The sequence below is a fragment of the Varanus komodoensis genome, unplaced genomic scaffold (genome assembly GCF_004798865.1).
Source record: "Varanus komodoensis strain SLA01 unplaced genomic scaffold, ASM479886v1 scaffold71, whole genome shotgun sequence".
Lineage (NCBI taxonomy): Eukaryota > Metazoa > Chordata > Lepidosauria > Squamata > Varanidae > Varanus > Varanus komodoensis.
This window is the reverse complement of record NW_025336360.1, coordinates 1,729,987-1,743,587: the sequence shown is the minus strand read 5'-3', so window position 1 is coordinate 1,743,587 and position 13,601 is coordinate 1,729,987. Positions and strand designations below refer to the sequence as shown.

Sequence of the window (13,601 nt, the reverse complement as noted above, 5' to 3'; positions counted from 1 at the left end):
ACTTGTAGAGCAGGGGACACACACACACACACACACACACACACACACACACAGAGCAATCAAGAGCAGAAAGTGGAGATCTGCATTTTGTCCCTTACCTTCCCTGGAAGGAGAGGCTGTCCTGGAAAGCGGAGGAGGGCAGGGGGGATGCAGATCAACTTCGCAGCTTCCGGACTGCCCTTCCTCACCCTCCACGCTTCCTGCTCCGATCAGCGGTCCGGAAAGTCTGGGCAGCTCTGGGAGGGGGCAGGCAATCTTTCCCCCACTTGTGCTCCCTCTGAAAGACACCCAGAGAGGAGACATGAGATGGGGAGGGAATCGGGGAGGGCGAGGAGGAGGAGGAGGAGGAGGAGGAGGAGGAGGAGGGGGAGGAAGGGATGCGGAGCAACATGTGGCAGTCGCAGTACCGCCCCGCATCTGGCCGGGCGGCGGCATCGCAGCCCGTCTGGACCACGGCTCCGCATGCCAGCCAGGTGCAGGGAAGCTCCGGCTGCACCGGAGCGGAGTCCGCTGCAGCCCCTGGCCTCGGCTGGGAGTCGCGCCACCGGCTCCCGCCGTCTGGAGCCGCCGCCGCCGCCGCCGCGAGCGCCTTCGCCAGCCCGCAGAGCCCGGGAGCCGCCCGCGCGCGCGCCGAGCCACCGGAGGAGCCGGGATCCTCCGGGCCGGGAAGCGGCCGTGATGCAGCCCGGCGTTCACCCCGCTGCCTCGGCTGCCAACTTCGGCCCCTTCTTCGGCGAGGCCGCTTCTTTCCGTCCCCTCTCTTCTGCAAGGATCCCCTCGAAGTTCTCCCACACCTTGATTTTGGTCAGCTGCATGGCTCAGAAGCGGCGTTGGGGCTGCAGCCCAGCGCTCCCTCCACGGACGTGAGCCCTGCAGAATTCAGCAGCACCGGCCTCCGGCTTTCACTGCTGTTTGGCCCTTCCAGAACATTTGTGGAGGGGGAAATTTACGTCCAGCCTCCATTCTTGTACCAGCCCCTACTTTCTTCCCATCCTGAAAATAGCACCCCCCCCCCTCAACTTTCATTTCTTTTCCAGTTATTCCATTTCCTAGTCACCCAAGTTCTTTGTCTGGCTTACAGAGACTAAAACCCCGGCACATAATATAAAATAGTTGGCACAAACTCCTGTGTCCACAAACCACTTAAACCACAACTGACATGAAATCCAGGAGCTGAATTACAAACCTGCCAGGCGGCTGAGAGGAAAGGAGGGTCTTTGCCTGGCACCAGAAAGAGAACGATCTTGGCAACGAGCGGGCCTTGTTGAGGAGATTGCTCCAGGGTTCTGGGGCCACCACAGAGAAGGCCGTCCTCCCTGTCCCTCCGTTCTGACCCTCCTCCGAAATAGGGACCTGGAAGAGGGCTTCCGATCTTAGTCCCTGGGTCAGCTCAGCCTGCGAGAGGAAGCCCAGGCATCCGGAGCCACGTAAGGCTTCATTGGCCAACACCAGATCCTCGCCCCAGGCTGGTTGATCACAAACGGTGGGTTCTCTGCCCCTGAAGGATATTTCTGAACCGCACGGGGCAACAACAAAACTTTTCCACAGACACCTGGGACTTTTCACCTCTTTGTCTCTGACAGTCATACCACTCGTCCCCCTGCCAACAGACTTGCTGGCTGGGAGCATGGGATGCACCAGAGGGCGCCTGGCTGGGGACCCCCGTTTATCCCATGTCCTTCTTTTAAAGAAGTGCCAAAGTGCGCAGAGACTCTGGGGAAGGTTCACTCAACAGCTTCGTGTAACCTGAACATGCTGGGCGGAGCATGCAACATTTCTGCTTCTCTCACGAGCTCCACCTGGGGGAAGAGCTACAGCAGAACTGGCTCTTCCCCCCAGAAGCTGCCTTGGCAGTGGAGGTCTTCCAGGTTGCTGAAGTGCTCGTGGTTAGTGGACTCTTGGCCTTTGCTCCTGGAACTCTGCCCATGACCCTGCTCCTGCTCCTGCCTGGCCTCCTGGCCCCGGCTTGCTCCTTCTCCTGCTCCAGCCCTCAAGGTACCTGCCCCCCTCGTCTTGGCCCGACTCCGGGCTTGTCTGACCACGCCTGCCTCTTGAGCGGATGCTGCCTTGCGCTTCGATTCAGACTGACCCTTGTGTCCCGGGTCCTGGTGCCCCATCTGCTGGTCAGCTGCCCACGCCCTGGACACTGACACTGTGGTGGGACTGGGGGAGCCAGAGAATAGCTTTCCATCGTCATCACTCTGGAATCCCTGCACTTGTCCTTCTGAAACTGTGTGTTTCCTGCCTGGAGAGGTACACCATTTTTGTGAAGGACGTGTGACATTTCCATCAAAGTTTCCCCAAAACATCCCGGGGGGGGGGGGGGGAGTAATTGGCCCACCCCTTCCCAAACTTGAGGACTGCCCTTCACCATATATTACCTATCCTTCTGAAATTTTTTAGGCTTCTTATGGAAGGACACTTCTAGGTTGACTGTCAGCTTCAGAAGGCCTTTTAAGAAACGGAGAAAAGCAGCCCTATTTCCTTATCTATTTTATGCGTTTATATGCCCGCTACTCTGAGGTATAACTCACAATAATGAGGCTTTCTCTTCATGAAAATCTGAACTGGGGTGAGCTTGATCCCCTCAGAACCACCCACACATATTTCATCTTATATTTCCAAGGCTTTTTTTTTTTTTAATGGCAGTTCCTTTTAAAATGGTGCGTGTGTGCACACACACACACTGAGCCCCAAAATGATGGCACATATTTTTCTGCAGTTGCCCAGAAGGAGTTCCCTCCTTAAGAGGCTCGTATCCATTTTCAAAATTGATAAATACCATTTAAAAAAAATCCATAATCAATGGGAGACATGAAGTTTTGCATGTCAGATTCGCACTGGAACGTGACTCAAACTGGGAACTTCCAAACTGGTCCATTCCCGAAGTGCTGAATTGGTTTGAATCTCGCACACCTCTGGTGAAACATCCATATGTGGAACTGCAGTGACAGCAGATTTTTAAAGCCATATATGTTATGCATTGCTACTTTGAATAGGGTCTGGAATCATGCAGAAAATGGGCACAGCTGGAACAGATCTGGGGCCATGCTTATTTCATTATTTATTTCTTAAGGTACAGCTATATTTTTTCCTGTCTCAAAAAATGAAACTAAGCAGCCCACAAACCGCAGAATCACAGAATAGGAAAGTGATGTAATTCGATGACACAGAGGCAAAGCAGGCAGTTATATTGCCCCGTTCTGCATGTGAGCCTTTTTCAGAGAACAGAAAATGCCTGCAAGGCTAAACATCCACACCCCCCTGCCCCACAGCAGTGACTGCAGTGGGTGGTGAACTCAATGCCTCCCGCACTTACCGCAGCAAGATTATTAATAGCAAAGAACTGTAATGAGAAATGGGATTTTCGAACAAGTGAATGGTACAGAGAAATCTGGACTATAGCTCTCAATTATAAGCTAATGGATGGGATTAAGGTGATAAATGGGCTGACAAATAAGAACTATTTCAATATTTGGGGGTTGTTTATTGAATATGTATTAATAAACAGGAAGGGTATCAAACCCTTGGAAAGAAGGGAAATATAGGAGAAGTAGTAGAGGAGGAGGAATTGAATAATTATTATTTAGTCCCAGCAGGGAGGTGCCCAAGGTTTTTTAAATAGTATTTCTTTCTTTCCCTTTTTCATTTTTCTATGTATTATTATTTATTATTTATTTATTTATTTAGGAAACTTCTATGCCGCCCCATTCGCCAAAGCCTTGGGACAGCTCACAACAATAAATAAATAATAACAATATAACAATATAATTATTGTTGTTATTGGTGTATTTTCGTATTTGTATTGATGCATTTCAGTATTGCATTTTAGATTATCAGACAAGAATATTAAGTATGAAAAGCAATGAGTCAGACTTGTACAAGTATGAAGGTACTTGCAGGGGTTCTGAAATGGGAAGTCTCTTACCTAGGCAATGCCTTGGGTGCTGGAAATGAGAGGGGCAGTTTTTCCCTGGCACATACCCCCAGGTCATGCCTACCTGGACTCGGGTCAGAGGAAGAAGAGGGGGAGGCCAAGGGTGTGAGGAGTCAGGATCCCTCCTTCTGCACATTCAAAGCCACAAAATGTTCTTCGTTAACCAAAACATTTTCCAGAAGCTCAAACACTCAGAATGACTCTGAGCATGTACAGAGTGATTTGCTGAACCCAATCTAGCATTCACTTTCAAGAACTCTCCTTAGAAGCATTCCCGGGTCCCGTCCTTCAGGAGTGGCCTTCTGAAAGCAAGTGTGCCTCCTCTCCTCACACAATCCGAGTCTGACCTTGGGGTAAGCATCTCCTTCTCTCATCTCTGTGTCTGGAGCTCGACCACATTCCTGCTCTTCCTCTTCTTTCTCCTCCTCCTCCAAAGTCCTTGAGAATACGTGCCAAGAGCAGCTATCTGCGAATGTGGGGCTTCAGACTCTGAGGTGGGGGAAGCAGAGGAACTCTCTCAAGGTCACCTTTCCCAGGTGCAAAGACAAGCTCTGGGAATAACCAAGAGGTACAACTGTCAGGAGGGGACCCTGAAAAGGAGTTCTCAGCACCAGGTGAAGCTGGTATGACTCTTGCCCCCGTGCTGCAGCATCAGGAGAGGGCGGCTAGCCCACTAGAAGGTTGGTGTATGGAGAAAAAAGCTGACCTGCTTCCAGAAGGACCTTCACAGGGGCAGACTCTAAAGGAAGGTCCCTGGAAGTAGTTGCTAGAGCGGCTGCAACACATCACTCTGTACATACTCAGAGACTGGTGAATAAAGAGCTTTGGCAAAGGGGTGGCTTGTAGCCCTGAACGTGTGAAGGCTGCAAAATTTTGCTCACAAGATTGAGCAGTGCCTGTTATCAGAGTACAGCAGACACTGACTTTGTGGGTTGACCCAGAGGGGCTGCAAGAAGGTCCTGTTTTCAAACGTTGTGCTCCCCTGACAGAGGTCAGTAGAAAGCAAAACCACGAATGAACCACTCCCTTCACAACAAGGTCTTCTCTACTGCCAGTGTTGTTGTCATTATGTTTACATTGCCTCTATATTCCTGCATTTTCCTCTTGCGTGGAACCTCTTCACACTTTTCCTCGACTTTTGACAGGGCTTCCTGGGATACTGCCCGTCTGCAGCTCCTGATTTCAGACTGCCACGAAGACCTCTGCCTTTGCACTCTTCTTTCCCAGCAGACTAGCCAGCTTCCATGACAAGCACCTGCATCTCCTGAGCGAGGGAGAAAGAGCAGCGCCATTCTCTGGAGCTGCCGCTGGTGGCGAGCGAGGCTGCAAACTAACTGGGGCTCCGTTTCAGCACCACGAACAGCTCCTTCGACAGCTGCGCAGGGCTGGCAACACCCAGTTCTCCTCCCAAGGATCATGACTCCCACTAACTCGGTTTACACCGCATGACCCTCCGTGCTTGATTTAACGGCAGAACGGGCAGCAAATGTGCTCGGGAAAGAAAGACAGGATCGTCCTCCCAGTGGCTCAAACCGTGCCTTGTGCCAAATGTTTCTTTAACATTCACGTGCACGCTCTGAGGTGGGAACGCGCTGCATCCATTCCCCCGGTGGAACAGACGAGATGCATCCATTCCCCCGGTGGAACAGCGAAGTGGCTTTAAGTTCTGGGCACAACAGACTTACGGGAAACTCCCTCTTTGCCTGACCCTCCCACTTGCTTCGGAAGGGAGTGAGATAGTTCTCCTGCATCAGCCCCTGGCTCTGTTCACCCTCCAGGCTGGAGCCCTGGCTTTCTGCCCCAGATCCTGTTCTGGTGGCACTACCAATAACTGACTTGGAGATTTAACTGCTAGACACTCAAGAGTTGGGGCTGCACACCAAAGAATGATGCAGCCACAGCAGACCCCCAGAAGCGGAGGTGGGATGGGGCCAGCAATAGGCCAGAGGTGTGGGATCCTGAAAAGAGGCAGTATCACCGGTAAATGGCAGGGGGAGCGTGGAAAGTAGACTTGCCCACCCATTCCTTCTGCTCTCGGCATCTGCTTAATGTATGCTTTGCAGCACCTGCCCAGAAGTCATAAATCTACGAAAGATGGGCTGCACCCGCGATCCCGCATGCATGCCCCCAGATTCATCTGCTCAATTGTGGGAGAATTCTCCACAATTTCCTTGCACTCGAATAGAACCTCATCATGGTCAGGAACCCTGTTTAGAACGGCGCTGTAACAACACACAGGGTTCTACTCGTTTCGTTCATTGTCACCCTACAGAAACCCCGTGTGGGAAGGTCAAGGACTGAGGGTGCTGTGAGTGGGGCAGCTTACGAGGCCCCCAGCTCTCCTGCACGAGTTCGTGGACCTCACATGGACAGGACACCTCGACAGGCTTGCTGCTCCATGCAGTCAGCGGGCAGTTCCTGGGGAAGGGGTTCTGGCACTCCTGCTCCAGTGCCCTTGCGCAGCTCTTTTCCTCCTCCCTCCCTGCGCCATTCGCCTTGTGTGCCAGGTCTGCAAAGGGTAAGCCTGTGGACAGGGGCGATCTTTTATTGATTATTTCTCAGCTGCTCCAGGAGCCTTTTCAGCTGAAGAGTAGGAGAAAAAGTCCTTCAAACAGTAAATTAATTTCATCTTTCCCTCCCCTGTGGATTTTCTGTGGTAAGGAGAGAAAGTGGAAGAAATGGCAGGAAAACACGGGAAGGGTGCAAGTGGAAGGTGATGGCAGCTGGACTGCTGTACGATGTTGGGAACAGGGCTGAGTGTTGACCCCACAGAAGCCTCACCTGGAACGACTGAGATCCCGGCTTAACGAGCACATGGTTTGCCTTTCACTGAGAGATCATCAGCAGCAGCATTTCTGAGTTTACCTGGGAACTGATCTCACTGCACTCCGTGAGGCTTACTCCCAAGTAGACTTGCCTCGAATGGCACTGTGATGTGGGCACACGAAGCCACTGCCGTGTTTCCACTGGCTTTGAGCCACTGCTTCTTCCCAGCAGCGGGAAGGACTGGCAGGGACGCAGGGCGGGGGGCATTCCGGTGACCGGCTGAAGGACGTGGACGGAGGAAGCAGCAGAGACTCTCCGAGGAGGCGCACACGCTTGTCCCTGGCATCTGGCCCAGCCTTTGCTCAGCCTGTTAGATCATGCTTCTGCTTCAGCTCGTCAAAACAACGCACTGCCCAAGGATGCTCGAACAGGGCTGAAAAGAGACCAAGGCCCAGGAAAGGTTTGCTGTCGGCCTGGAGCAACTTTTCCTGATGAGGGCTTTCTGGATGTGTTTGAGACAGCACCCACCACCTGCAGTAGGGCCAGCTGGGGATGGTGGGATCTGTAGTCAAAGAGAGACTCTGCACAGTAGCACATTCCTATTTTGTATCAACCAACATTTCCTGAATGATGGAAAAGGAGAGAGGTTGGTTGACAGATACATGCTACCCTTACGAAACAGTCTTTTCTGAGCCTGCCTGGAGAGATTATGGGGGAATTGCACCCCCACATGCGACTTCAGGCCCCCTGGGGCAAAAGCTAAAAGAGCGGCCAGTCCTATCCCAGGCTCAAAACTGACTGCATTGGCAGTGGGTTCCTCTTTCGATGTGGCAACATCCTGCAAGACTGCCAGCTACTTTATCCCCGCACCAGAGAGGTGTGCTGCACGGCCCTCCGCCTGGAAAGCGGAGAGGGCCACGTGCAGTGTGCCCTTTCTGAGCCAGACAGAGCAGTGGGCTTACTCAGGGCAAGGCCACTTGGGATGGCAGCTATTCCACCGGTCGCCAGCAGTCCAACGCTGAAAGCAAATGCTACCCACAGGCTGGCAGTTTCATATGTCAGCTGCCAGAAAGCAATACCTGCTTCCTCTTGTCCAGTTTCTGTATCTCTCGCCAGCGATGCGGCATCTGAGACACTTTCCAAATGTCATCTCACCCAGTTTCCATGACAGCCTCGTGAAACGCGTCACAACCGTTCCATGGCACAGGTGGTCAACTGAGTCTCAGCCTTAGCAATGGGTCTGAGTTCAGCCACTGGGACTGGGCGAACTCCGTCTCTTTGAGCACCCAAATACTCCATTCCCCAGGTGCTTCTGTGACGAAAGCTCTAGCTGAGAGAAGACTGAGGGAGAGGAAGAAGAGGGAAGACTGCCCCTTGCACCGAGGAAGGCAGGAGCTGCTGTGCTTTTGTAATGCAAATTCAGAGATACTTTCCTGGAGCTATTTGTCCGCCTGAAAGTCAGTTCCAGCCATTCTGTTAATGGTACCAGCTGTTGTTCTGCTCCCTCAAGTCACTCCTGACCTGTGGCGACCCTGTGAATGAAAGTCTTCTAGGTTGTCCTGGCCTTAACAGCCCCACACGGCTTTTTAAAATTCCAGGCTGTTGCTTTGTCAGAAACCAAGACAGGACAGCAGACTAAACTTAGGAGCACCAGGAGCCCGACACTGTGATCCAGAAGAATTAACCCACGTCCGATCCAAACTCCAAGCAGGGAGTAGGGAAGCATGAAGAGCCAGGAAGGAGAGGGTGACTTTGGAGCCAAAGCCGGAGTAGGAGCAGGAACAGCAGCACGGTCCAGGAACAGGAGTGCGCCCAGAGTCCAGCGTTTGCAGCCAAGGGTTCACATAGCAAAGGAAACACCACATCAGAAGAGCTCCATTGCTGAGGCAGCTTCTGGAGGGAAGCCCAGTTCTTATATAGCTCTTCCCTCAGGGCTCCCAGGTGATCCTCGTAAGAGCCCTGAGAGCTGTGGGCCCAATCCGGCAACCACCAGGGCTGTTATTCTGGCCTTTGGCCAAAAGATGGAGCCCCAGAGCTGCCTCAAATCCTGCCAGGCTTCCATGATGGCGTCCATAAAGCAAGACCTTTTCATCTTCTGCCTTCCACTTTCCCTAGCATGATGGTCTTCTCCGGGGAGTCTGGTCTTCTCAGGAAGTGCCCAAAGTACGGCAGCCTCAGCTGTATCTTTTTTGCTCTCAGGGTTGGCTTGATCTAGGACCTACGTGTTTGTCTTTTTGCCAGCCCAGGGTATTTGCCAAGCCAGCACCACAAAGGCGTATACAATTATAAAATGTGCAGAGGGAGTGAATAAATGGGAGCAACACTGTTCTCCACTTCCCATGGTGCTACAGGCAGTGAAGCTGAGTGGTGGGCGATTGGGAAGCGAAGGGAAGGAATGTCCGAAGGGAGAGAAGCAGACGTAAACAGATGCAACAGACTGCAGAACAACGGGATGGATTTATACAAATACTGGCTGCAAGCACAGTCAGATGATGGCATCACCGGCTGCAAAAAGAATGTGGAGGAGGTACAGAAAAGGGCGACCCTGTGACGACATTTGGAGCAAAAATTGGCAAAAATGCTGCCCAGTGCAGCTCACGTTTAAAGCTTGTAAAATGAAGCCTGGAGTGGAAAAAAGGAAGGAGGATACGATTTCCTCTCTTGGTCATAACACTGGAATCGGGGTCACACCACAGAGCTGAATGGCAGCGGAAAGGAGGGCCTGCTCCACATGGCGCTTAGCCCAAGCAGGGAAGACTCCTGCGCAAGATGTCTCCGTGGTGGCCAACCTGGACAGCCTCAGACAGGGATTAGAGGCGGGGAAGGCTCTCCATGGAGACTAGCCTGCCACCACTATCAGAGGCAATATGTCTATGTGCACCAGCTGCTGGGGAGCATGGGTGCAGGGGTGCTGATGCACTCGTGCCCTACTATTGGGCTTCTCACTGGGGCATCTGGTTGGCCACTATGTGGACGGAATGCTGGCTGCGAAGGGCGAGAATTGCAGTCCAACACTCCCGCAGGGCTCCTCCAGGTATTTTTCAAGCAGCGAAAGGTTTCCGCCGCAGCTGCAAGGTTTGAAATGACAGTTGCGCACTGCAGAGTGCCCCAGTGACGGCCAGATTCAGGCTGTGCACCAGGAAAAGCTTCCTCGCCGTCAGAGCAATACAAGAGTGAAAGCAGCTGCCTGCAGAGGTGGGGGGCTCTCCCACACTGGAGATATTCGCGGTGAAACTGGGCCGCCATCTGACTGGGATGGTGTAACACGGAGTCCTGCAACAGCAGGGGGGTGGACTAGATGGCCCCTTCCAGCTCTACTATTCCATGATTCTAGTGCTCATGTGCAGGAATGCAGGCACATGCACACTAGAGACAAGAGACACACATGCCCCAAATATAAAACTAGGAAAGAGGGTGAGGGCTAAGCACTGCCAAACAACCTGTCTTGCAAGTGCCCTTAAGAAAGCATCCACCCTGAAAGCAAATCCTGGGAGCAGGGGGAGAAGAGACCATGTCCCAGCTGAGTCCGGATGTTTGCACCTCTGCAGTAATCGCTTCCACGATGGACAGGCGGGCAGGAGAAAGGTGAGCCAAGGGCATGTTTCCCCCATTTTTCTCACCCACTCATTACTGGGTCTTTTGCCAGGGGCTTCGGGTCTCACAAGCGACCTTCTCTGCTTGGTGATGGCATCTCACAAAGAACTAGAACGCTCCATCGCTGTCCGTCAAACAGAGCAGGCCTTTGTTCAGCAAGTCACTGATGAATTAAATTCCTGTCTCCATGAGTCATTTATTTATAGGGGGTGGGAGCATTTGTGATATCTTCTCTATCTCTCCTCTGGGTCTTCAATCACCCACTGGCAGTTGCCTCGTGGCACCCCCCCAGGCCAGCAACATGTTGCCATGGCAAGGGGATGATGTCACCTTGCAAAGACCAGGTGGTGAGACCCCCAAGTTCATTTTGGCACAAAGCAAGCGGCGTTCAAGCCGCGAGAGTTAATTAGGTGGTGTGGGAGGAGAAGCCAGACCAGGCAGAAATGCATAGCGTCTCCCTGGTGTGCCGGTCATACCAAGCAGCAGATATTCGGGTAATTGTGGCGGCTGGAACAGTGGCTTCCAGACACGGGGAAAAGGTAGAGAAAAGAAGAGACAGGCTGCAGGGAGGGAATCGGGCTTTTAACCCATGGTGGAGCCACTTTTTAACCTTGGCTGAACTTGAAGAGAGGCATAGCAGACAGAAAAGCCCAGCTGCCTGGGTCGAATGCTTTAGTGAGCAGCTCCTTTTCTCCAGAAAACCCTGGTATCCAGAGGATCTTCCCTTTAGGACAAGGGAAACAGCAGACTTTTCTGGGACAAGGGAAAAAGCAGGCCTTGCTCCAATGGCTTCTGCTTGGCAGGACAGGCCGGTGACCCCCCAGTCAGTGGGGCTCCTTAACCACTGCAGCTTTTAGTCTGAGCTTTCTAGACACTATCCATGGGTGGGGGGTGGGGGGGATGCAGTTCAACACCATGGATAGCTCCCTGGAAGCTCAGACTAAAAGCTGCAATGGATAAGGAGTCCCACCAATGTAGGGGGACGAGGACTTGGGGACTGGATGGCCTCAGGGGCCGGATTGCTCCATCCCAGCCAAAGGGGTGGGCAGGATGCAGTCAGGGGAGCAGGGCCTGCCCCGTGATGCCAACCAGGCCCCACCCGGTCCGCTTTTCTTTTTCCAGGTAGGAGGAAGAGCCAAGAAAGGGCAGGGGCGCCTTTTGGGGATGCCCTTTCCTGCTTCTGCACTGCTGGGGACCCAAGTGTGCTCAAGCCATGCACCAGCTTGGGCATCCCAGGGGCCTCTTCAACTGATGGTTGCAGATAATAACACTGGTGAACGACTGGCCCCACCTTGAGAAGTTAGCACAAGGAGGCACAGCCCTAAGCGGCTCAGGACCCTGGTGCCTGGATCACTTTCCACTGTGCCAGTGGAACAAGGATTTAAGATCAGACCGGGGGCTTGCTTGTGGGGGTCCCCGGGGAACACGGTCCATGGGACCACCGCAAGTTGGAGGCTTGCAGAGGCAACCTGGCAAAGGAACTCCCTTTGGGTAGACATTTGTTTGCCTTCTGTTTGTGCCACCTTCTAGCATGTAGGCAGTGCTCTGTTTGTTTTTTTGTGGCTCATGCTGCCAGTTTTATTGCATTTTATTCCAAGTTGTGATTTGATGATCTACTTCAGATTGGCATGTCATTAAGGTGTTGTTTTCTGTTTAGCGTGGCTTATTACCTTTCCTGGGTCATTGCCTTGTGAGGTTGGTCACTTTTGGCCTAGCTTAAGGATTGCTGTGAGGATAAAAAGGAAAGAAGGAAGAGAAGTAATTAATAAATACAAAATGTGTGTTGAGCATTGTACTCTTTTGTTTTCTCTGGACCCATAAGAACAAAAGATTTCATTTCATTTGTTACATTTCCCAAAGACAAAGCTCTCTGGGCAGTTCACAGCAATAAAACAAAGCATATTAATACGGCAACTAGAAAAGGTACATAATTACAATGAGATATTGCAATAATTATATTATTGTTGTTATAATTGTTATAAATATATTATAAACAGTTCATTTCACAAATAATTCATTTCACAAATACTAGCATTATAGCATTCCAAATTAGTTACAGAATAGGCAAAATAATTATACAGTAACCATTATTATTTTATCATTAATATGCAAGCCAGAGTAATTTGTAAGAAATGAGCAAGATATTAAAAGTGAAATTTTAGAAACATAGACACAGAGCGAGTCAGAAGGGGCCTCCCGGGCCATCTAGTCTGACCCTGGCCCCAGCCAGCTCTGCTCATGACATGCCCACCATGTGCACGTCCAGCCTGTCCTTGAACACCCGCACCGATGGGGCCTCAACCACCTCTCGTGGAAGCCCATTCCACACCCTCGGGGTCCTGACTGTCAGGAAGGGCTTCCTGGCATCCAAATGGAGCCTGGGTTCCCTGAGCTTTGCTCCGTTGGAGTGCGTCCTGCCTTCCTCTGCAGGGGAGAACAGGTCTCTACCCACCTCCGTGTGACACTCCCTCACATACCTGTATGTCGCCAACAGGTCCCCTCTGAGTCTCCTCTTCTCCAGGCTGAAGAGACCCAGTTCCCTCAGTCTCGCCTCATTCCCCGTCCCCTGCAAACCAGCCACCAACCTTGTGGCCCTCGCTGCACTGACTCCAACCTGGCTATATCCTTTCTGTAATGAGGGGCCCAAAACTGAGCACAATACTCCAGTTGCGGGCGCACCAGAGTCGTATAGAGTGGTAGTAATATCTCTCTTGATCTAGAAGCCACACTTCTGGCTATGCAACCAAGGGTGGCGTTCGCCCTCTTGGCCACCGCATCACACGGCTGACGCATGTTCAGCCTGCAGTCGACCAGCACCCCGAGGTCCCTTTCACGAGTGCTGCTTTCCAGCCACTTGTCCCCTCACCTGTACTCATGACACCCATTCCTGTGCCCCAAGGGCGAGGCCTTGCACTTCTCCACACGGAACACCCTCCTGTTGGTTTTATGCAAGGTGAGGCAGCAGCAGGCTGGCAGCGGTGGGGCTGTTCATGTCTGCCTTTGCACAGCATTGCGTCTGAACTATGTTGGTCGTCTTCACATTGCAAAAACAAGAACAAGCTTTTCCGCCAGCCCTTCATTTTTATCGATTCTGAAAGACACGAAATTTTAGACGCGGCTCTGCAGAGACCCGGGACCAGGGCAGAGAAACATCCTTGCGTGGCGGGGAGGAGGCTCCGCGAAGGAACGGCCGCGAGCAGCACCGGCCGCAGCACCCGCTCCCGCGGGCCGAGGGGCGGAACTGCCAGGCGCGGAACGGCCGCGACGCGGCGGCCGCTCCCCGACCGAGCGCTCGTAAGCCGCG

General features: G+C 52.5%; 1 long non-coding RNA gene across 1 annotated transcript; it reads right to left on the bottom strand.

Annotated features, from left to right (window-relative positions):
* Positions 1-11,845: 11,845 nt before the first annotated feature.
* Positions 11,846-13,505, bottom strand: LOC123034750. Its single transcript, XR_006416831.1, has 2 exons — positions 13,164-13,505; positions 11,846-12,023 (listed from the first exon to the last, which is right to left on the bottom strand). It is a non-coding gene; the product is annotated as an uncharacterized LOC123034750 (long non-coding RNA).
* Positions 13,506-13,601: the final 96 nt, after the last annotated feature.